General features: G+C 34.5%; 1 long non-coding RNA gene across 1 annotated transcript; it reads left to right on the forward strand.

Annotated features, from left to right (window-relative positions):
• Nucleotides 1-4,264: 4,264 nt before the first annotated feature.
• On the forward strand, nucleotides 4,265-5,910 carry LOC112277162 (uncharacterized). The gene is made up of 2 exons (XR_002968265.3): nucleotides 4,265-4,638; nucleotides 4,979-5,910. It is a non-coding gene; the product is annotated as an uncharacterized LOC112277162 (long non-coding RNA).
• The last annotated feature ends 16,734 nt before the right edge of the window (nucleotides 5,911-22,644 follow it).

A 22,644-nucleotide genomic window follows, 5' to 3' on the forward strand; every position in this document is an offset into this window, starting at 1 on the left:
TAGTAAACAAAAAATGTTATAGTTTTAGAATATATAATTGCTTGATTTCATTTATTTTACTTATTTTGTATTTTTTCTTCTTTTCTACTTATTAATTATTTCTTTCATTTCATATTATTTATTATAAGTAAATCTTAATTAAGACCATCTTATAATTTAGATTGAAAGGTGAAATTTAATCTCACATATAGATAGTCGTTGTAGAAGTTTATAAGATTAATGATAAAGAGTTATTTTATCTTGAAAAAAAATTCATGATTGTACAAAGTATTTGATTGCTTTTTACATTTGAAGTGACTGAAAAACTCTTAAGATTAATTCCAAAGTCTTGTTGTATTCAAAATGTTTTGCAGCTAGAAAGTTGTGACAAGCGTGAAGAGTATAAGATTGAAGCTTGTGCTTTTGAAATCTGCTATCATATTATAAGACATTTTTTTGAGAATGCACATGAAGCTTGATTGTAGAAGGTAAAATAGAAATTACAAAAATAAGATTTTAACAATTCCAATAGAATCTTAAAAAGATTCTAATTAAATTTTAATATTCTTTATCAAATCTTAATCAAATTTAATTTAATTTTTTAAAAAAAAATTAAAAAATATAAAGAAATTAAAAAAACATATAAAAATCCTAAAAAAATAATAAATAAATATTATAGAAATATTTTTTAAAAAAATCTTAAAAAATATTAAGAATAAAAAACTTAGATAAATCTTAATTAAATCCTAAAATTATTAGAAAAATTCTAATAAAATCCTAATCAAATTCTTAATCAATCCTATAGTAGATTAAAATCTCAATAATTAATAATAAAATTATAGATTTGAATTCAAAATTTTTTACACATTTTAATTATAAATTTTAAAAAAAATACAAATAATTTGAAAAAGATAAAATTAAATAATTAGAAGATAAATTTTAAAATCGGCTCAAGAGTTGGTCAGCCTCCTTCTTCAATCTTGGAGTCAATCTTCCAAAGCCAATATATCTTAAGTTCACCATTTAATGTCTTTCAAAATTTACAAAGTTTTTTAAAATTAAGTCTACAAAAATTATAAAAAAATTTAATTTAATCCAATTGAGAAATTGCTATAAATTTTAAAAATCCTTAATGATCCTTTAAACTCTAATTTTTGAGATTCTAGTATATTTAAATTATAACAACTATTAAACATATTATTTGATCAAATTTATAACAAAGATTTTGCATAATATTAATTATGTAATCACAATATTTTATTTTTAGATCATAAACCAATCTTACGTAATTTTTCATAGTATAAGTTCTTTATAATTTTCAAAATCTAAAATAATCCCAAAAAAATCTTAACTTTGCAAAGCCTTTACAAAGTCAATGCAAACTCAAATTATTCAAAATTGAAGCTGAAAGAACCATTTTATTCTTTGCTATCAAATCCTACTCTTCAATTAACTAAAGAACCATAAAACTCTTATAAGTGTGCGGTTTTGTGCTTCAACATCTAATTTTGACCCTGATTGATAATTGGTCCTCTCTAAGTATCAATTCTTGGTTATTTAAGATAATTATTGCTAAAAAATACTCTTAATTTCTTCTTAAAGATGCCTAAATTAATTACTTTTCTTTTCTACTTTAATTTTCTTCATTTATAGTTCTACATAATAAATAAAAGTTCTTTTTATAAAAATATAATATCAAAATTTATTAGTTTTTACTACCTTCTTGTCTAATATGTACATATTTTTAGATTATTTTCTACAATATTTTTATTTAAGCTCCTCTTCAATATAACCTTTGTTTTTTTCTTTCACTTAATAGCCATATTATAACACAAAACTGCAACTATAAAATATTATCAAATTTATAAACTTTTATCTACTTCTATCTATTTGTATTATCTAAATAATTATTGGAGTAAATATAGATGTCAATGACATTCAAATAACCTATAGAATGCTATCATATAGCTTTGTAATTACATAGTATATATAGAGGCAAGAGCAAGGCTTTTCTTACTTTTATCAATGTCTTTTTTACTATTAACTTTATTTGAAGAATCTCTAATTTTCTTGTGTTTGGCAATAACTATTCTAATTTCTATCTTGTAATTATCTTTGATTTTTCTACTTTCTTTTTTAAATATTATAAGAAGATTTTTTTTTTTTTTTTTTTTTTTTTTTTTTGTAGAATTTTGTTATGATTCTTGTTTTTAATATTAATGAATATAAAGGTCATACATGGTTGCTTGGATAAACATAACGTATAGTAATATTGTTCTATTTACACAATAGAAAGTTTGTCTTTTTTATTTTTATACAAATAGCTAATTTTTACTAATAAAAGAATATTTTGGATGTAATCTATTAATATTCAAGTTTTTTGTACCATAAAAGATGTATATTTATTATCCATTGCATTATATCAATGAGTAGATTTAAGATTGATAGATATAACCTAAATTAAAGTAGACTCCAAAATATGAGCTATAAAAGCATAAGCAAAACCATTTTTATTATGAAACTTAATAGATTTTTATTGATCTTTGGTAGATTGAGAAGATATTTCCAATAAAGACTTATATATAGACTTTGATTGCTTAGATGGTTCTCTATGATTAAAAATTATATTTGAAAATAAGCATAATAGCTAAAACTTCAAGAATATGTGTTATTGTTGTGTTATAACATAACTATAAGATAAAAGAAAAAAAATAAAAATATATGATATTAAAATACTTAAAATAGATTAATTGCATGTGAAGATTAATAAACTACCATTCATGGTGGTGTTCTTTAGCTTTCATATTCTTAACGTGCCTTAACACTTCTTCAAAGCATTTAAGGATACTTTTTAAAATTACCATACTCATACATTAGGCATTTAGTTATGGAAGAACTTAATCTTACTTTGAAGTTTAATTTATAATTCAAATCAATAGATAAGATGTTTAAAAATATTTTTTTGGCAAACATAAACAACTAAAGTACTCTTTAAATTATCTTAAGTAAATCTTATCAATTTTAACACAGCAATATGCTACAAATTCTACAAAAGTTTTACAAAAAAATAATGCCTCTATCATATTAAGTGCTTTCACTATCAAGTTCTTCTTATAACAAGTATATGACATTGTTATATATTTGTTATGTTTTCTCAAATAAAGAAATTAAGGTGTCTGTAGAAGCATTCTTGGCCCAGTTTTGAATGCATGCCTTGTATTGTTATTGATAAATATATTACAACATGATTGTCCATGCTTAGCACATGCTTGCAATGATTGGTCCAGTATTTTTGAGCTTGAACAATGTTTAGGGGTATGGAATTGAAGTCTAACAAAAATACAAAAATAGTTCAACAAATTATAACACAGAAGACTAGTTTTGTATGATTTCAATACTTTGCTAACACCCACTACATATAATTAAAAGAAAAGAAAAAAGACACACAATGAAATAATTTGAATTACCCACTTAAAAAGCACCAATAATAAAAATAAAAAAACAAGCTGTAAAAAAACTTGTTTGCTGCAAACATAATGACATAATGTCTCTGCCAACCTGAATCCAAGCAACGAAATAGACTAAGTAAAGTGGAACTTGGACAGCAAAAGTTTGGACACATTGTTATTCTAGGATTTTTCTGTAGTATACTTACTGTAAAGTGATCGTAAGAGCAAACAAATTCCATAAACACACCCATCATGTCTTAAAACATACTAAATCATGGTCTTAAAAACATCGCAATAGAACCCTCCGTTCCTCCTGTCGTTGAGAGGAGGGTGATGGATATACCTGGAGCCAAACCCAAGTGAGTGTCCCAATCCAAATTGCACCGTACGAACAAGGCGTGAAACCGAGGGCAGCACAATTACGGCATATATTTGTTCGTATCGAATCTCTAAATTGGCCCAAGATCGGAGATCTCGACGACCATGTGTACATCATAAATTTGTTTGAAGATTGTTGCCCGGTTCCAGACTGTGATCCACTGGCAAGATGAACTGGTTCCTCATCCATCAACGAAGTGTCGGTAAATATCTGTCGGTTGGTCTGTATCTGCATTCAAGAGATGCCCGTAAAGAGCTGTTGCTGGGGTTAAGCACCAAGCACAGCAAATCGAAAGGGCTCTGGTGGATGGAGCTGACACCAACACCAAGTTGCTGTCTAGAGGGATGAACGTTCATGGACGACCAGAGGCAGCCAGCACTCCACGCACAGTTCTGTACGAGACGTGTATCGAGCCCTTTTTAACAGTTCGGTTGTTGACGAACTCGACATTTTTATCGCAAGCCCAGGAATCACACGCTTGAGGGTCTTGTCTTTGGAGAATCGTTGGTAAGAGAAGAGGTTGATTCAAGTTTTAGGAGGCTGTCTGTTTGCATCAACGAAACCGGAGTCTAGTGGTGGTCCGTTAACGAGTCAAGAGGACCACGTAGTAGGTGTCGGTAGGGCAATCTTAAACAGCGGAGGCAATAGTGTGGTGTTCCGTGAGATATTTTGTGTGTTGTGTGATAGGATTGATCTCAGACCTTTTCTTGGTGCAACCCATCGGATTTGGTGCGACCCCGGATACTCTCTCTTGCCAACCCAAGACTTTCCTCCGGTGACCTAGGGCGGCTCCGTCCAAGGAAGCGATCTTCGGACGGGGATCTTGGAAAGGTGGGAAACATTTTTCCTCTTGAGCGACCTGGAATGTCCGAGGTGTTTTTGTTTTCCTGAACTCCCGTGAAAATGTCGGATTGGGTGCTTCAAACATGAGAGACATGCGTGGATGTGCATTCATAGTTTGAGTGGAGTGGAACAAACCTGCGTAATCCACTCAAATCGACCCTCCAGCTTCGAGCGGAGGGGACATGACAGGGACATGAATGTTGGAGACGGAGGTCTTCTGAGCGGACGTCGCATCCATCGGTTCCAATATTAGGTGTGCGTGAAGACTAGGTTTTACATGCTTATTATGCTTGCCGTTTCATCGGAACTGTCAAATGCATGTGTGCAGGACGGTGGTTAGGCATTTCCATCAGCTACGATGAAGACGAAGTTCATCAACGACTCGAGTTTAACTATCAAATTGATGGAAGGGAACGCGGGAGCGTTTCGCGGAATTTGTGAGTTGTCTAAAACAGACTCTTATAAAGTAGAAGTAAATCCAAATGCCACGTATCGAGAGTACATGGCGGCCACTGGAAGTAAAGGAGAAAGACTTATATTATCGGAAGAAGAAGTTTATAAACACAGCACTATAAGAATAGTAGATGATTATTCAAAGCCGGAAAAGTTTAGATTTCAGTTCGAGAACCCAAGAGTTGAAGGTGAAACCCATGCACCGAGGCAATTGCTATTCAAGTGGTGGGATAAATTGATTTCAAGAATTAGATCTGGAGAAGTAGGTTCTGACGAAGATGGTGGAAGTGCCAAAAGTAGGGGAGGCCAGAACGTGGTTACCTCTCACCCAGATGCAGAATCGAGTCCGAAAGGTAGTGGAGGCTAGAATTTGGGTATCTCTCGCTTAGATGCAGAATCGAGTACGCTCGCCAGCTGATGTTAGAATCCAATTACATCAGTCTATTCCGGTGCACATTCCGTAAGCCCACCAGGCGGTGTCGGAACAAATGCAGATTCTGCGGATTGCAGCGGGGCTGCTTTCTCCTGTGCAGCAGCAAGCACACCAGACGGTTAAAGTCGGCCGACTATGTGCTTTCGGTGGAAGCAAGGGATCGGACGAATCGGGTCGGCCGTAGAGAAGTGAAAGATTTTATATATGTTAACTATCCTCGGTTGTTAGGTACGTTTGAAGCATCGAGAAAGGGAAAAGATGGGATTGTCTATTATGTCAGGGGTGAGGTGTGAATGAACGTGTTACATTCTACTCCAAATTATTGTTGTAATTGTGAAGGCAAAGAAGATTTATAAATATACTAATTTGTGCAATTCTTTTCAATTTATTATTATTATTATTATTATTCTTATAATTATTATTTTTTGAAAACAATATGTTGTAATTAAGTTTAGTTGGTTATTTTGAAATAGTGCAAATAAGAATAATTTGTTAATCATTTAACTAAACTTTACACAATATTTCGAATTGAAACTATTTAATGTTAGATATCAGATTTAATTACAAGGCATTCAAATTCAAGTTGTAATTACCAAAACATTCTTTGTGATAATATTTGGTGTACTTTTAGTTGCCAAATATGTCTTGGAATATATATAAATTAGTATAAAGTCAATGATGTTTTTTTGTTAATAAAATTAGTATGTTTAATTTAATGCAAAAATTGATAAAAAAAAAACATTTTGAAGAATAGCTTTTTAAAATGAGAATAGTTTAGGATACAAGTTGTGAAAAATGTTATTTTAGAGCCTTCAAGTCTTAAGCTTATATTCTTATTCTACTTAAGTTTGTCTAATAAATTAATGTATGAAATAAAACAACTTAAAATAATCTTATAACTAAAAAAAATAGTAGTGTATAAAAACTTCTACAATTTATTAAAACATTTAATTAACTCTTTGAATCTTTAAACATACTATTGTTTAAATCTTCTTTAAATCCATAAATAAGTATTTAATATAAAATATCGAAGTTAAGAGATAGCCACCTTCTTTTTATTATGTGTACATCTCTTCCACATTTACCTACATGCAAGTGTCAAATTCCTTAGCATATCCTTCAACCTTCTAGCTATCATAATGTCATATAGTAATTGTTTATAGTATATGTAAATTAACTAAAATAGATAATATATTTGTAAGTGTTGATATACTTTAGAGTGGTTAGTAGGTTAATTTAAAAAGAGTTGATGTAAGAAAATTTATTTTGAAGTTTACTAATATTGATTTTAGTGTTTAAATTATATAGGATTTAGATATTTAGTTTAAAACTTAAGGAGAAGATTGGAATTCAAAGATGAAGATCCAAACTTCTAAGAAACTTAGTTGAAGGGATGAAAGCAAGGTATGGATGGATGAAGGCAAAAGGTAAAGATCTTCATCCCTATTGGTTGAAGGCCATGCCCAATAGGCATTCAGCAAGTTGTCCACGACCATAACAAGGATTTCGATGACTTCAAAAGGGGCATTCAAGAATCAAAAACATGGATTGTAAGGTTTAGGATTTGTGCTACAATTTGTAGGAAAATTTTAGAGGATTTGGAGTTAAAGTGATGAAGGTATAGTTTTTTGAAGTTAAGGTAACTTTTTAAGATATATTGTTGCTATTTTGAAGATATGAGGAGTTTTATGATAGATTTTGGAGTTTGGAAGAGGTGGCCGCAAGGATGATTTTAATATCTGCATCTTTTGTGAAAGAATTTCTACCTTAGGAGTTTGTATGAAGAAGTTATAGAGCGTTGAAGACAGCATATATAATTCAAAGGTAGTAAGTGAGTCGTTTTGTTGATAGTAATGGTTGGAGCCACATCTTGAATTTCCAAGTGAATTTTCAGCTCAAAATTTCTAAAAGTGTGTGTTACTAGGTTAAAAAGCTATAAAACAAAGTTTTATGGTATTTGAATACTTATTTTGTGAGATATGAAGAAATTTGCACATGGGTGTATGTAAACAATGGTTTGAAGCTACTGTTAGGATTTTGGCAATATCTCGAGATCCATAATGAATTTGTAATTGAATTTTTTTGTGGTAGTTTTTAAAAATACATTGGTACTTCATGTAAAATTTGGATTTGTTTAGACAACCCGATCATGAGATATGAGTTGTTGAAATTTGGGAAAAATTCACCTTAAGGACATATAAGGTTTTATAATATTTTTATTACATTTTTGGTGATCTTTAGTACTTAGGGCTTATGTATTGATTTAATTACCTCTATAGGGACAGTTTTATATAAAAATTTGGTGTTTTTTTTTTTTTTTTTTTTTTTTTTTTAATCTTGAGGCTTGGTTGAGCAATTAGTAACAATTAGAAGTCCAATACTTTCTTAAGGCAAATTCTCTCTCCTTTGACATATTGGTGCTTTTTGAACACTTGAGTTTATTTTAAGATTATAAAAGAATCAATTTTATTGTAAAGAATTTGTATGTTCATATTAAAGTAGATATTGAAATTTACATATTAATTATTTAAATTAGTGCCATTAAATTTACATTACTATAGATATCCATCCTTCATTTGCGTATTTTTAAATTCCAAATTTCTTGATCTATCTTTCCATATCCTTACTATTGCCAATCTTATCATGTATTTAAGCTAATTTTAATATTTAAGGAAATTAAGCTCATTAATAGAAAAATTATATATCTACAAGACATGATTTGTATCTCAATTGATTCAAATAATTTTATCGAATAATTGAAACAATTTGTCATAGCAAACTTTAAGACTTGCATTAAGATCTATCATAAAGCACATGGCTTCACAAATAATCTACATATTATTGATGTAATAATTATAATTAATATGGAGAATATAAGGCACATTAATAAGTATTATAAAAAAATAGACCAAAGCATTTATACGACCAATTTTCTTGTGATGATTGAGTCATAGTTATTTCTAAAAATATAGATAAGGTGGAGCAATTTATTATCACTAGTATTGATACCTCTATTATGGCCTAATAATACTTTAATCATTTCTAATTAGTCTCTCTTCTTGTATCTTGACCAAGGCATGCCTTTTGACATCATCCACCTATCTTTTGGTACTTTAAGAGTTTTTTCTATCAAATCACACATACAAATCTTGAACTCCAGATATTCATGCTTCATAATGCAACATTCTTTTACAAATTTGAATTATATTTTGTTCTTAAGATAATGAATCATCTAAAAAAATACATCTCTATTGTTCTTGGCTTAATCATAAGCTTTTTAAAAAATAGAATTAACTTCTAGACAAATTCTAATGTCTTAAAGATTATCTTGAAAGAAAATATGATAATTTTATTATTAGATAGATAGTAAAAAATTTATTTACAAGATAATCTATCAAAAATCTTAATAATATAGTATTGATTTTGACAATTAGATGTTCTTTTAAAGAATCCATTATACCCATGTATACATTTATATTTATTGATTTTAATTGCTTTCTTAACTTTTTGTAATAAAATAAAAGTGTGTATAGATATATATTATAAACATACTTATAATTACTTACATAATATGAATAAGTAGAAGTAAGTAAAAATAAGCCAATATTATAATATCTTATACAAAAACTTCCTAATAGCTTTATAGAGATTATTTTACCTTTATATATATATATATATATATATTTAGATGATTGATAGGTTAAAAACTTTGCCAAGAAGTTAGCTTTATGTCACATGTATTGATTGTTTATAGTACTATGGTTGTCATTTTATTTATTCCAAAAGAAACCTCCCAGAATAAAATCCATATAGGGAGATTCGAACATGGGGAATGACTAGTTGCTTAAGCATTCACGTTAGGGTCACACAATCAATTACCTCCTGAATGTATCGTCTCTATTTCTAATATCTGAACACACAAGGAAACTATAATCTCTCCCTTCACCTTATCGATCTCTTCCTTATAACAATTCACTCATACTAATAACTGCTATTTCTACCAATATATTCACCCTCATAATCTCCAATTGTAATACTGCACCCTCACAGCTTTCAGCACACAATTATCCTCATTCCAATCATTGGAATTCTTCACACAGAACTGCCATTCACATTACGGTGTTTCACACAAATACAGACTCATTCTCTCTGCTGAACTATAATCAGATTTCAGCATTCAATCTTTCTTCTTCTCAAATAATACCAATCACATTTCCATTCCATAATTCACTTCACAATATTCAGAAACTCTCAATCCTCTTGTTCAAAGAAAATAACAAACAAAAGAAAAGAGGTAGCACGAAGCTTACCTCAGCTCACACTATCACAGCGATGGCCCTCGACTCACGACTCTCACAATCTAACACCTTAATTAACTTCTACAACTCCTATATACTTTTCCCTGATTCTCCAGATTTCAACCGTAATTTTATAATTAACCGCTTTTAATAACTAAATCACTCATCCGTACTCCTGAATTTCTTATTATATGGACTATTAATATATTTTACCAATATCTTTCAAAAACAAATTAATATCTATTCTACATAGCCCCACTCCTATCTGTGTAGCGTCCTCGCAAATACTCAATTGATACCTATCTAAAAATTATCTAACAAAACTCTACAAAAATTACGATCCCTCTGGCCTATCTAATTAATCAATTTCTATAGTATTTGTTATTGGTTCCACCGATTCTGGTTCCAACTGCAAATCTTCATCCTCTTCCAATCCTTCCATCGGCTCCTACCTCAACTGAGTTGAAAGGTCTTCATTGTACTCGCCCAGTTCATGGACTTGAGCTTCTAATTTCAAGATCTGGACATTCCAAAGTTCTAATTATTGTTGCTGCTGACTCATCCATTCTAGAATATCTTCAATCGACACTTGTGACTGGCTCTTCACTGTTAACTTTTAACTGGAACTACTAATCTCGAAAATACAAGAAATACAAAAAAATGGCACTCCAGCCAATCCAAAACAACACCATAGAATGACTTTAACTGGTGCCTCACTCCTATTCTTTTACTAGCTAGTGATAATAACAACATGTTACCCATACTGTCCGTGAAAGGTAATGAAAAGTAATCTTTCTTGGTAGCCGCATTAAGTTTCCAAAAATCCTGAAAAATTCGGAATTTCCAATTCTTTTTCGATACCATCACGATTGGTGAAACCCATGCACTATACAAAACAGGATAAATAAAATCCACGTCGAGAAGTTTATCTAATTCCTCTTTCACTAAAAGGAAATATTTTGGATTAAGGCGGTATTGTCTTTGATGAACTGGCGTAACACCCTCCTCCAAAATAATCTGGTGCTCACACACGTCAATTAGAATTCCTTTCAAATCTGCATACGACCACGCAAAGGCAGATTATGATGGATGAAAAATTATTTCCAAGCATCCAATTTTGTACTGATAATACCAACATATATTTTAATTAGCTGTGGCATTTTATTGGTGCCCAGGTTAATGGATTGACACATAGGGTGTTTAACAACCTCTAATTTAATTGTCTTCTCCTGATCTGAATATCTTGTATTATTCGACATATGGAAATCACCCAAATCTGGTTCCAATGTGCTGACTCTATTGACTGCGGAATTGTTCATCCATTCGACAATAGCATGATCCGAATTAGTTGCATCTTCCTGATGCAATAAATATTTGTTGGGACTTCTACATAGGTAGACTCCTGTCTTTGCTGTTGAAGTATTTTATCCTACCCCAAATTGTCGTGAATTCATAGCATCGTCATTTGCCTCAATCAATTGACTCTCGTTGTCCAATATAAATTCTGATTCTGGCAATTGAGATTTTCCATGATATTGTACCAAGTACATCTATAAAACAATCTGGTCACGGCCTTTTTCAATTGTCAATGTGCCTCCGCCCCAATCGTTCTTAGCTTTGGCTTGATAAAGCCAAGGTTTGCCTAATAAAATGGGATACGATAACGTAGAACTCTGTAATCATAATACAATATAATCGATTTTGTATGTTAATCCCATAATTACAATGGCAATATTGCGTAAGATTTCCATTGGCTTTACCCAACTATGATCTGCCATTCGCAAGAGCAATGTCGTAGGTAGCAATGGCTTTAGATTCAAGTACTCTATTGTATCCACGTTCATTAAATTCACACTAGAACCACCATCGACTTGTACCCCTGGAATTGAAATGCCATCGAATTCAATGTAGATCAACATTCCGGTGCTACAGCCAAAAGTTGCTTCATTGTAATTGAAAGTTGAATAACATCCAAACCCTTCAGAATGTGGTAGGATTCCATATTGAGAATAATTTCCAATGCTCTTTTACATTTCATTGGTTTTGATTTTATTCCATTTGGCAGCAATTCCTTCATAGCGATTGGAATTGCCGTTGGTAACTTTGCCAACTTTTCTACTACTAAAGGTTCCTTTAATGCGTAAAATCTTTTATTGGACTGTACAGGTATTGATACTTGGTCAATTGGGATCGATCTTGATAGTCTCGATAAATTGGTACGTGAGATCGAATTGGATTCCTCAGTCTGTTGAGGTCTCAATATTGGGATACGTCCCAATACTGATATTGGTTTGTTTAGCTCCATGGACGGTGCTACTTGCTCTCCTACGATTGGTTCATCAAGGTCTTGAATTGGATTCTTATCTTTTTGTTGGCCTCTGGTAAGCACTGCGTTCACCACCTCAACACAATGTACTGGTGAGTCTCGTTGAACAGGGCCTTTGTCCTCCATCAGTTGGCTTGTTTGCATTTGCTAGTCTCGGTTATTATTATTAAGGAGTGCATTACATTGCTGATAAGTGTGACCAAACTGCTTACAATTTCTACATATTGGAGCATAGTCATCACTAGTCCTTGGATTAGGACATTCACTTGCATAATGTCCGATTTATCTACAACGATAGCAATGAAGTGGTCTCATGCCAACTCCTTCAGGGATATTGGGTGTCTCTACTAGTATATAACGGCTAGGTCTGTTCCATATCGGATGAGTAAAGGATCCTGGTTGACCCATTGTTATTGTAGAGTCTGACATTGGCTTTGTCATGGGTGGATATTGATGGTATCCTGGTTGGTTCATCGCCAATCCGTGAATATTGATGAAATTCAAAGTTGAGGAAATTAGAATAATTCCTGTTTTGTTTATTCGCTCAATTTCCATTCTAGCCAAATCTATTATTTGTCTGTACTTGATTGATATCCCACGAAGTTGGTTGAGTCATTATCTGGTTACTTAGTTGTTGTTGCTTCCATAAATTCCAAGAATTGGTGGTAATATGCTTGCCCCCATAAAAGGTACATTGTACAGTCATTTGCGGTGGTAAAGTACATTCTGTTACTAAATGACCTTGCCCCTTAGAATTGCTGCATCAAACATTGGGACGCATATTGGTTGGTTTATGCCTTTTTTCTTTATCCTTGGCCAGATTTACAACCAATTCATCCATTTTTTTTTGTTAATGTTAACAACAATGACTCATTGGGATCCCTTGATATCAATGTATTTGGCAATTTCTTCATAGGTATTAGTTTTTGATACGCAAAATAAGGTGCATACAGTTGTGATGATGATGGTGGTATAGCTTGCAATAGAACAACATCTATAATTCCCTATGGAATTGTACTATAATCATTCCTTCCCAGATAACTTTTTGATGCATCATTCCAATTTGTCATTTGATAACCTCTTTGAGATGGAATCATCGTGGCTCTAACTGTTAAGTTCTGGTCATAGTGACATTCCTTTCATACTTTTGCTCGCTTAAGAGATGATGCAATGGTGGGTGATTGTACCTCCTTTACAAACATCTTCAATTCTGGTGGTTGTATTCCATTAACCAATATGGACAACAGAAATGATTCTGGCATTTGGTTATTTGGCCATTTTTGAAGTATATCTGCTACACGACCATAATATGACTGTACCGCTTTCCCTAGTACCATTCTCCTGTTCATTAATTTTTCTCTCAAACGTTCTTCAAAACCAATTGATCGAAAATGGACTAAAAATGTATTTTTTAATGCCTCCCAATTGATAAATTGTCCCACAGGTTGGTGGTTATACCACTCAAACGCTGTGTCTTTCAATGTCACTAGCAGCCATCTCAGCCAAATGTCTTCTGTTCTTCCATTATTGGCTATACATGCTGTCAAGAATTGAGACAAATGTTGATCTGGATCCGCACCTAGCAAACCCCAAAAAGTAGGTAATGGCATGATGCTAGTCATTCGATCACCCACTGCACCCATTTGAACTGCAATCAGAACTGCTGGTCCTCCGGACGTCATTAAAGATGCCGGCGTTTTGCTCAATTCCTTATTAAAATAAAAACTGTCTCTCGCAAAAGTCTTTTTTGGACTTTCAAGCCTTTCCGATTGACTATTATTATCTCCAAATAATTTTACTAGTTGAATATAAGGTGAAAACGATAGGTTTTGATATACTCTGAATTGGTCTTTATTGGCAAGTAATTTATGTCGATCTTCAGAACCAATCTTGTTAGAACTGGACGTATTTTTAATTGAGAAGATATCCTGTGGGGTACCTAATTCCTCTATGCCTTCCTCGTTTTCCATTAATGGCTTCGAGAGGTATGCTGGACTATTAGCAACACTCCTCGCGAGTACTCTTAGTAATTTCTTTAATAGTATGTACTTCTGAAATATTAGAGGTCGATTGTCTTCTGGATATGATCGAATATGCCGACAAGCATGCAATCACGGCTTAATTCAACTTTATCGATGCTTCTTTTTTAATTTACAATCTCGCTCATTACGCAATAAATTTCTTGCTTGCAATCGCTCTGTTCTTTTCTTTGATTGCTTTATTCTCTTTGCTGTTAAATTCTCATTCTTAATAACCATACTCTTTCATTATTTCTACTGAGTTTGCTTCCTAATCCCCTTTACTGCTTCAATAGTTAATTTCTAACACTCAATAATATTGTCAATCTCCGACAGCAGTGCCAAAATGTGGTTGTCATTTTATTTATTCTGGAAGAAATCTCCCAAAATAAACCCGTAGAGGAGGATTCGAACACGAGGAATGACTAGTTGCTTAAGAGTTCACGTTAAGGTCACACAATCAATTACCTCCTGAATGTATCATCTCTATTTCCAATATCTGAACACACAAGGAAACTATAATCTCTCCCTTCACCATTTCGGTGTCACAGACGCAGAAATACAAACTCGAGATCTAACAAGAAGTTCAAGAAGAATTGACAAGAACTAGATTAATCAGATGAGAAAAACACCAGAGAGGTGAGCTAGAGCTCCAAGACATGTGTTGTCGAGACTGAAGAACTCTTCAGCCTCGATTCCAATATATACTTCTATTTAGGAAGCTTCTCAAGTAACTTCTACCAACTAGGAAGCTTCTAGAAGGTTCCAAAGACTTCTTTCTAGAAGGTTCTAGAAACTTATCTCTAAAAGGTTCTAGAAACTTATATCTAGAAGGTTCTAAGGACTATGTCCCTAATATCTTCTATCAACTAAGAAGCTTCTAGAAGGTTCCAAAGACTTGCTTCTAGAAGGTTCTAGAAACTTGTCTCTAGAAGATTCTAGAAACTTATCTCTAGAAGGTTCTAAAGATTATGTCTCTAACATCACCCCCTCCTTTAGCTTCGAGGTCTGTGAGAAGCAATGTTGTTGATCAGTACCAACGTAAGAAAATGAAGATCTGTCGCATAACATCTGCTATGAACTCCAACTGTTGTTCACAAGGCAAGTGGTTCATCGACCCTTGAAGCCAACGGTAGTGGCCCACTCCTTCAACTTCTGACCAAGCATGAACTTCCGTGTCCTTATTATAAAATTGTCCTACAAACACGCCTTCTGGCTGACCATTGTAAGCAAGCTCGGACTCAAATACAATCACAAGTAATCGGTTACTCGGTATCCTCCATCGTCGTCGTGGTATAGGCGGTTTTTCAACTCGGGGTCGCCTTCATGAGCTAGTCGGTTGAGATAATCTGACTCGCATAGTATCTATCTCTTGGCTATTCATATCAGAAGACCAAACTATGGCTACTGAAAAAATTCTATTTTATCTTGGAAAAAATAACTACATCAACTACAAATTTTGGTGGTGCTCTCTCTTTTTCTTATATTTTTAGGTGAGCAAGCTTTAGAAGGAAGCTATCGTCGAACCTGCTTAGGTTTATGAGGATGTTGTTGATGAAACTCCTGTACTTTTTGTGACGCATTAGCGAGACTTTCAGTTGGCTCCCACGTTCACTCATTAATGTCATAGCCACACCAATGAACAAGATACTCCAACTTGCCCCAACTTCACCGTGAATCTAGTATCTTTTCAACCTCATATTCTTCGTGGTTCTCGATCTCAATATTAGGTGGCGGTGTTGTATTACGTGCTTTCCTGCTCAAGAACGCGCCGGGCGTTTGGCTGTAGAAGTTAGTATGGAGATTCGCCAATAGTCAAGCAGTCTATCAGTTTTTGACTGCTGGAATATAAACGACTGCAAGAATACACTGTAAATCTATACGGATGTCCTTTGACTGCTTGTCGAAGTCCTTTTTGCCCCAGCCGGTAGGTCTCTAGACGTTACAGAGAACCCCGAACAACCCAATCTGCTAATCTCCGATACCGCTTTGTACTTACGATCTTGTATCCACTGACTGTCTCGTAAGATTAATCCAATAAAATTTCATTCACTCCGCATACTCAATCCTATAGACACCCTTTTAATTCTTCAATCACAGACGTAACTTGATTTTACAAAACAGTCGAGAGTAATCAAACCCACTTCATTAAAAAAAATCCCGATTCACCATTACAACACTGACTTCAGCAACGATTGCCTCAGTCTTCCCCGACCCGAAGCATGAAGCTAGCTCTCTGCGATCCCCCTGATCTTCAAAAAAACCTCTCCAAAAAACTTATTCTCTCCCATAACCTTATCCTCTGAATTTCTTCAATCTTCCGTCTTGGATACAAAATTGGCTCCCGTCGTCAGAGCTTAGATCCAAAATTGGCTCTCGTCGCCAGAGCTTTCTCCTCCATTTTTACCTTTAAGAGATCCATTTACCAAAAATAACGTTCCCTGAAACGGCACAGAGAATAGGACAGCCTGAAACAGAATCGAAACCCCGTACTCGGGTCCACATTGAGTCGCCCGACCAATTCAGGTCTCATATTGGGTAAGATGCCCGTTGTAAGACCTGGATTTTCTCGTAATTGGATCAAATTGGTCCTTCGTGTCAGACTGGCTGAGGCCCGTAGTAAGACCTGGATTTTCCCGTAATTAGACTGTATTGGGTTGCTCGACCAATGCAGGTCTCATATTGGGTAAGATGCCCGTAGTAACCTGGATGTTTCCGTAATTGGATCAAATTGGTCCTTCGCATCAGACTGGCTGAGGTCCGTAGTAAGACCTGGATTTTCCGATAATTAGACTGCATTGGGTTGCCCGACCAATGCAGGTCTAATATTGGGTAAGATGACTCGGATTGGATTCTTGAAATTGGATCCAATTGGCTCTTCAAACCAGGCTCATCCGTCGTGTGAATTGGTCCTTTTTCTTCCTGCTGACTCCCGTTATTAGAATCGAATGGAACATTTCAGTATGCCCCGGCTGACTGTAACGGGGTGACTGAACCTGGCCACTCAGTATTTGCACTGGAGTTGGTCGTTGCTCCCAATATTCGAGGTAACTGAATATTAATAAAAGTCCCTTTTCTTTATATTTTCATGGTATACTCGTGTTACAACACGACATCCACCCCCTCTGAATCTGAGCATCCTCCGGTATGCACCAATTCACCCAATTGCTGTTTGATTTAGAATATATCCTCTACGTCTTTGTCCTGTTCGTCTTCGTCACCTTCATTATCCAAATCACTTTCAATCTCTTGCTGCAGAATCTCTATACCTTCATTAAGGTCTTTCATATTCATCTCTGCATGTCTTTGTTTAAATATTTTTACTCGCTTCCCTGCAATTGGTATTTTCAATTTTGTACCATCTAACTCCCGTAATGAGTAAGTCGCATTATCATGAACTGTTGTTACCACATATGGTCCAAACCAATGTTTTGAAAATTTCCGCAAAGTAGTATGTTGATTATCTAGACTATTGTCATAAACATGTACCCAGTCACTTTCTTCAATTGCTTTAGGTCTCAATCGATGTTGCTTATCGAATCGCGCCTTGTTTTGTAACCTTGCTCTTTTTAACCTTCCCAATGCTATCTGGACATCTTCCATTTTTTGCTCCAATTGTCAAATTCTAATAGCCAGAAGATCCTCTCTTATCAATCTATCTTCCCGTGGTAGCATATTCCAAGTAAATACCTTTTCTTCAATCGACATAATTAGTTTTCGACCTGTCATAAGTTTTACTGGCATATATCCTGTCACTGAACTATGTGTTGTTCGATCAGCCCATAATGTAAATGACAAAAGCCGTGGCCACTCTTTAACTTTCCCATTACAAGCTTTAACTAATGCTTTCACAATCGGTGTGTGACCGCGTTTGCTTTTTGCATTCCCTTCCGGATTATAAGCAGTAGTCAGTGTTAGTTTAACTCCACATCTTTCAAAGAACTTACGAGCTTCTTGTGCATTTAATTCTCCACGATCTGCAGTGATTTTTCCTACGCATCCATAGCGGCAAATGACATCTTCAAGTAAAAACCTACAGATCCCCTTTGTAGATTTTGTCCTCAATGCTCTTCCTTCTACTTGATTTGATAAATCTTCACGAGCTAAAACCAAATATCTCATCTGCCATAATCCAACCGACATAATAACCAAATCAACAACCCATTTAAAATGAATAGCAAGAGGATACGTAGGATGAAGACCATCTCGATGTCGAATATTAGAATACGATTGACAGATTTCACATGACTCTACAAATGAGAGCACATCTTGATACATATTTTTCCACCAATATCGTTCCTTGAGTTTAACAAAGGTAGTCCAGATTCCCTCTATGCCCTGCCTATAAACTATCATGAAACTCCTTCAATAATTTTAGTTTTTCTTCCTTTTTGCCTATCACTCGTCGTGGCATCTCAATTCCTTTCTTTGGTCTCTTCCATAAGAATCCATCCTGAAGTAAAAATCCATATGCTTTTTTTCTTATTTGTTTGAATTTTTCTGTAGACCAATTCCCCTGTTTAGTCAAGGTATTCAAGTAATGACCAATATCCAATAATTCTCCTCCATAAGATTCTTCAAGAAATAGCTTGTCTTCTCTGTTGAGATTTCATATTGAATAGAATTTCAATCCGACGTCATCAATGTCTTCAACTATTTCGTCCTCCCTCTCGTATCTTACTCGAGATAGCATGTCTGCTACTAAATTGTCTTTCCCAATAATATGCTTAAATTCTGCATTTAGTGACTTAATATAAGCAATCCATCTCAACATTGCAATATCTGGCGTTGAATAGTTAGTAATCATTCCAAGCAATGGCAAGCAATCTGTTTCAATTACTACTAGTGCCCCAATCAAATAGTCCTTTTCAGCTTTCATAGCCGAAACGACTCCCCAAAGTTCTCTTTTGACTTGCAAATATGCACGTTGACGAATACTTAAAACTTTAGTCCCAAACCGAACTGCAAATCTACTCCCATTTGAATCATCTTGACCCACAGCCCATCCAATGGCAATTGGACTAACGTCCACAGTAAGAATCACTGGTCTATTGTAGTTATAATCAACCTTCCTCAATATTGGAGGTGACATCAATAATTTCTTCAATCTTTGCATTGCTTGAATATGCCTTTCTTCCCATTTAAATCGGTAACCCTTGCATAACAGTTCATATAATGGATCCGCTATGTGAGCAAAATGAGGGATCCAGATTTGATAAAATACACATGCATCCAAAAACCTGCGAACCTCTGTTAAAGAATCACAATCCTCTTTCATCCTTCCAATTGCATCAACTTTAGTCGCATCTGATTTTCTTCTATAAGATCTATATAAATGTCCAATAATTACAACCTCTCGTACTCCAAATACGGACATCATACCCGATAATGTAAGATGAACTTCTCCAAGCCGAGTTAAAATCTTTTCACAATCTTGTATATGATCAACAACATATTTGCGACACCCCCTCGAATCTAAAGTTTCATCCTTGTCTCCTTCTTTGCACCCTTTTATAGGAACATCATTCAAAAAAGGCATAGTCTTTTTCGGAATAAAATCTCTCAATACCTTATTCATCCCATTCATCATATGCGCAACTGAGTTGGTCGCGCCTTGAGGAAGAGTGCACATTCTAACCAATCCAAGTGGTGTCTTCATTGTTGTCATATCTGTACTTCCTTCGGTAAGTTGAAATTGATCATAACCTGAATACAAGTCACCTATTGAATAGATCGCCCTTCCAGCAAACGCCTCAACAAATTCATCCACAATAGGTCCAATTCCTGCATTTCTGACAGTTACTGCATTCACTGGTTGCATATCTTGAATAAACAGTAGTGACCCATTCTTTTTAGGTACCGTAAACCATCGACTAGAATACGGCACAAACGAGGGTTCTAATATTTTCATCTTTATCTTTTCTTTTAATAGCTCAACCAATTTAGGTAAATGTGCCCTTGGTACTGGAATCGGTCTTAGATTCCAAGGTACATGTGATATAGTGAAGATAACCATAGGTGTTATAATATTTGAATCCACACACCCAATTTCATGAGATTCGAAGGCAAACCATCTACCTTGTTTAGCCAACATCTTTTTGAAGCAAGTAATTTTCTCGGGCAATAAAGAACCATCAGAACCAATCTTCAATTCTTCAAAAGTCTCTTTAGTAAATTGATGTCTAATACTCATTGGATCTCTTAAACTTGCTTCTTTTGATGCTTCTCCCATTTGTTCTTTAGAATCTTCTGGTAATGGTCCGGCAACAGGCTTTACCTTCTTATCTGCCGTTTTATATCTCGTCTCTACAGTGACTTCTGGTGCTTGAAAAGATTCAAGTATGGTATAAACCTCTCTTGAATAAATCTCAACAATCTTATCATTATCCCCTAACCCAATAGATGTAATCAATTTCAATGAATCTTCCAATCAATTTTCTTCATTAACACCTAAAATCCTCTCATCATCTTGCAATGTACCTAACTTGCATAATTGTCCTTCAATATCATATAATCTTTTTCTTTCTTTTCTTTTAAAATCATCAACTTTCTTATACATAATATTTCCATTCTCCAATATACTAATAAAACTTGCATCAAAGGCACCTTCATCTTGCGAGAGTGCCTCCTCTTTTGTACCTCCATAATCTCGCTTTACAGTGGTACCTTCCCAAAATCCTTAAATCCTTCAACAATCTTTGGCAATGGTTTCTCCCTCAACCTATCTCGATTCCGTTCATGGTTAGGAGGTACTGTTAGAAATTGTACAGCTTTCCTCCCATCTTCGCTCCATACTCTTGCATAAGCAGAACCATCGTCAAGTACTTTTGTTTCCATCCGTGTTGCCGTATTATAAGGTTGTCCTCAAATCAACGGATAAGACGTTGTATCTTGAACAAAGAAATGTTGCTCCGTCGCAACATCCCCAATCCGAATTTTGACATCTGGACAAGCTCCATATAATTCGCCCCATGTATTATTAGCTACTCGAATTGCCCATCCATGTTCCATATCAATTGGCCATTTTTGCTTCTTATAAAGATTTTTAGACATGAGATTTATTTTAGAACCATGGTCGACTAAAGCAACTATTGGTTCTTCTATATCTCCTACTTTCACCAATACCTCAGTAGTTGCCCTTGCCCAATGCTTTCGAATATAATGGCTCAAAGTTTCCATTTCCTTGTCACTAGAATCTTTGAAACGTACTCGTTGATTATACCCATTCTTTTTATTTGTTGGTTGCTTGTAACCAATATCAACCTCTTCTCCATCTTTATATATTCTTACATCAATAGCTTGACTCATTCTAGTTTCGTCCATTAATTGCCTCTTTCACTTAATGCTGTCAATGATAACATCATGAAACTCCTTCTTTGCAATTCCCAAGACTTCTTTCAATGTGAATTCCACCTTAGCGTTTAATATACGTTCTTCCAATACCCCTTTCAAATTTGTTGCTGGTTCAATGTCAGAAAGTAGCTTATAAGCAATTGATTTGCCCTTATCTTGTGTTTCCTTTGTTTTTTCTCCCAATGATGCTGAGGTATCCTTTACAAGAAATTCTTGTGAAGCTGCCTCCCGAGCCTTGTCTCCTCGAGTTTGCCTCTTAAAAGAATTCTCTTCTCTAGTATCATCAAAATTTCCTCGTCTCTTTTCTTCCATCAAAGCTTCATGTTGGCTCTTAGCAATATATGCATGAACTGAAAGAGACTCAACAGGATCCTCTCAACTTGTAGCTGCAGTCCTCAATAATGCTTCTCGAGGTAATTTCCCTTCTTGCATTGTAGAAACGGCAGAAGCCCAAAACTCACTAGTTTCCGTACTTCCACCAATTTCATCATCTACTCTAGCACCATAACTTGCACTTTCTCGTGCCGCTGTTTCATGCTCTTTTAGATAATCTTGAACCAATGCTCTCATTCCTCCCTTGCCAAAATTGGTTTGAAGAAGATCCTCTCTATTTTTCAATGCTATCTTCCCATCTTTCCAGCAAATAATTCCCTGCCGTATCATATTATTAAATTCATTGCAATCTTTTCTAGTGTGTGAAGCATCATCACATCAAATGCATCTTTGTACGTATCCTTGTTTCGAAACATTCTTCGAATTGTTTATAGAAGTATTCTCTTCAAGTCTTGCCAATTTGATTTGAAGATCTCGCATTCCTTGTATAATTTTTTCCATCCCCATATCTGCTTTCTTTGATAAGGATGTCGAAGGTTGAACTGTAGGCATTGTTGGTGGTGTTGTACGTACTGGAGCTTTGGGTGCTTGTACTGTTTTCGGAATATTGCTTCTATCCTTCTTCCTTTCTCTTTTTGTAAGCAAACCCACCGCATCTTCAACATTCTTCCACTTTGTTGTCAATCCTTCATCTTCTTCTTTGTCTTCAAGAAGAAGTTCTAATTTCCCTAGCAATTCTTCATCAGCAGCTTGAAGAAATAGATCAACTTTGTTCGGCTC

This window comes from Physcomitrium patens, chromosome 25 (assembly GCF_059467195.1).
Source record: "Physcomitrium patens ecotype Gransden chromosome 25, ASM5946719v1, whole genome shotgun sequence".
In the NCBI taxonomy this organism is placed as follows: Eukaryota; Viridiplantae; Streptophyta; class Bryopsida; order Funariales; family Funariaceae; genus Physcomitrium; species Physcomitrium patens.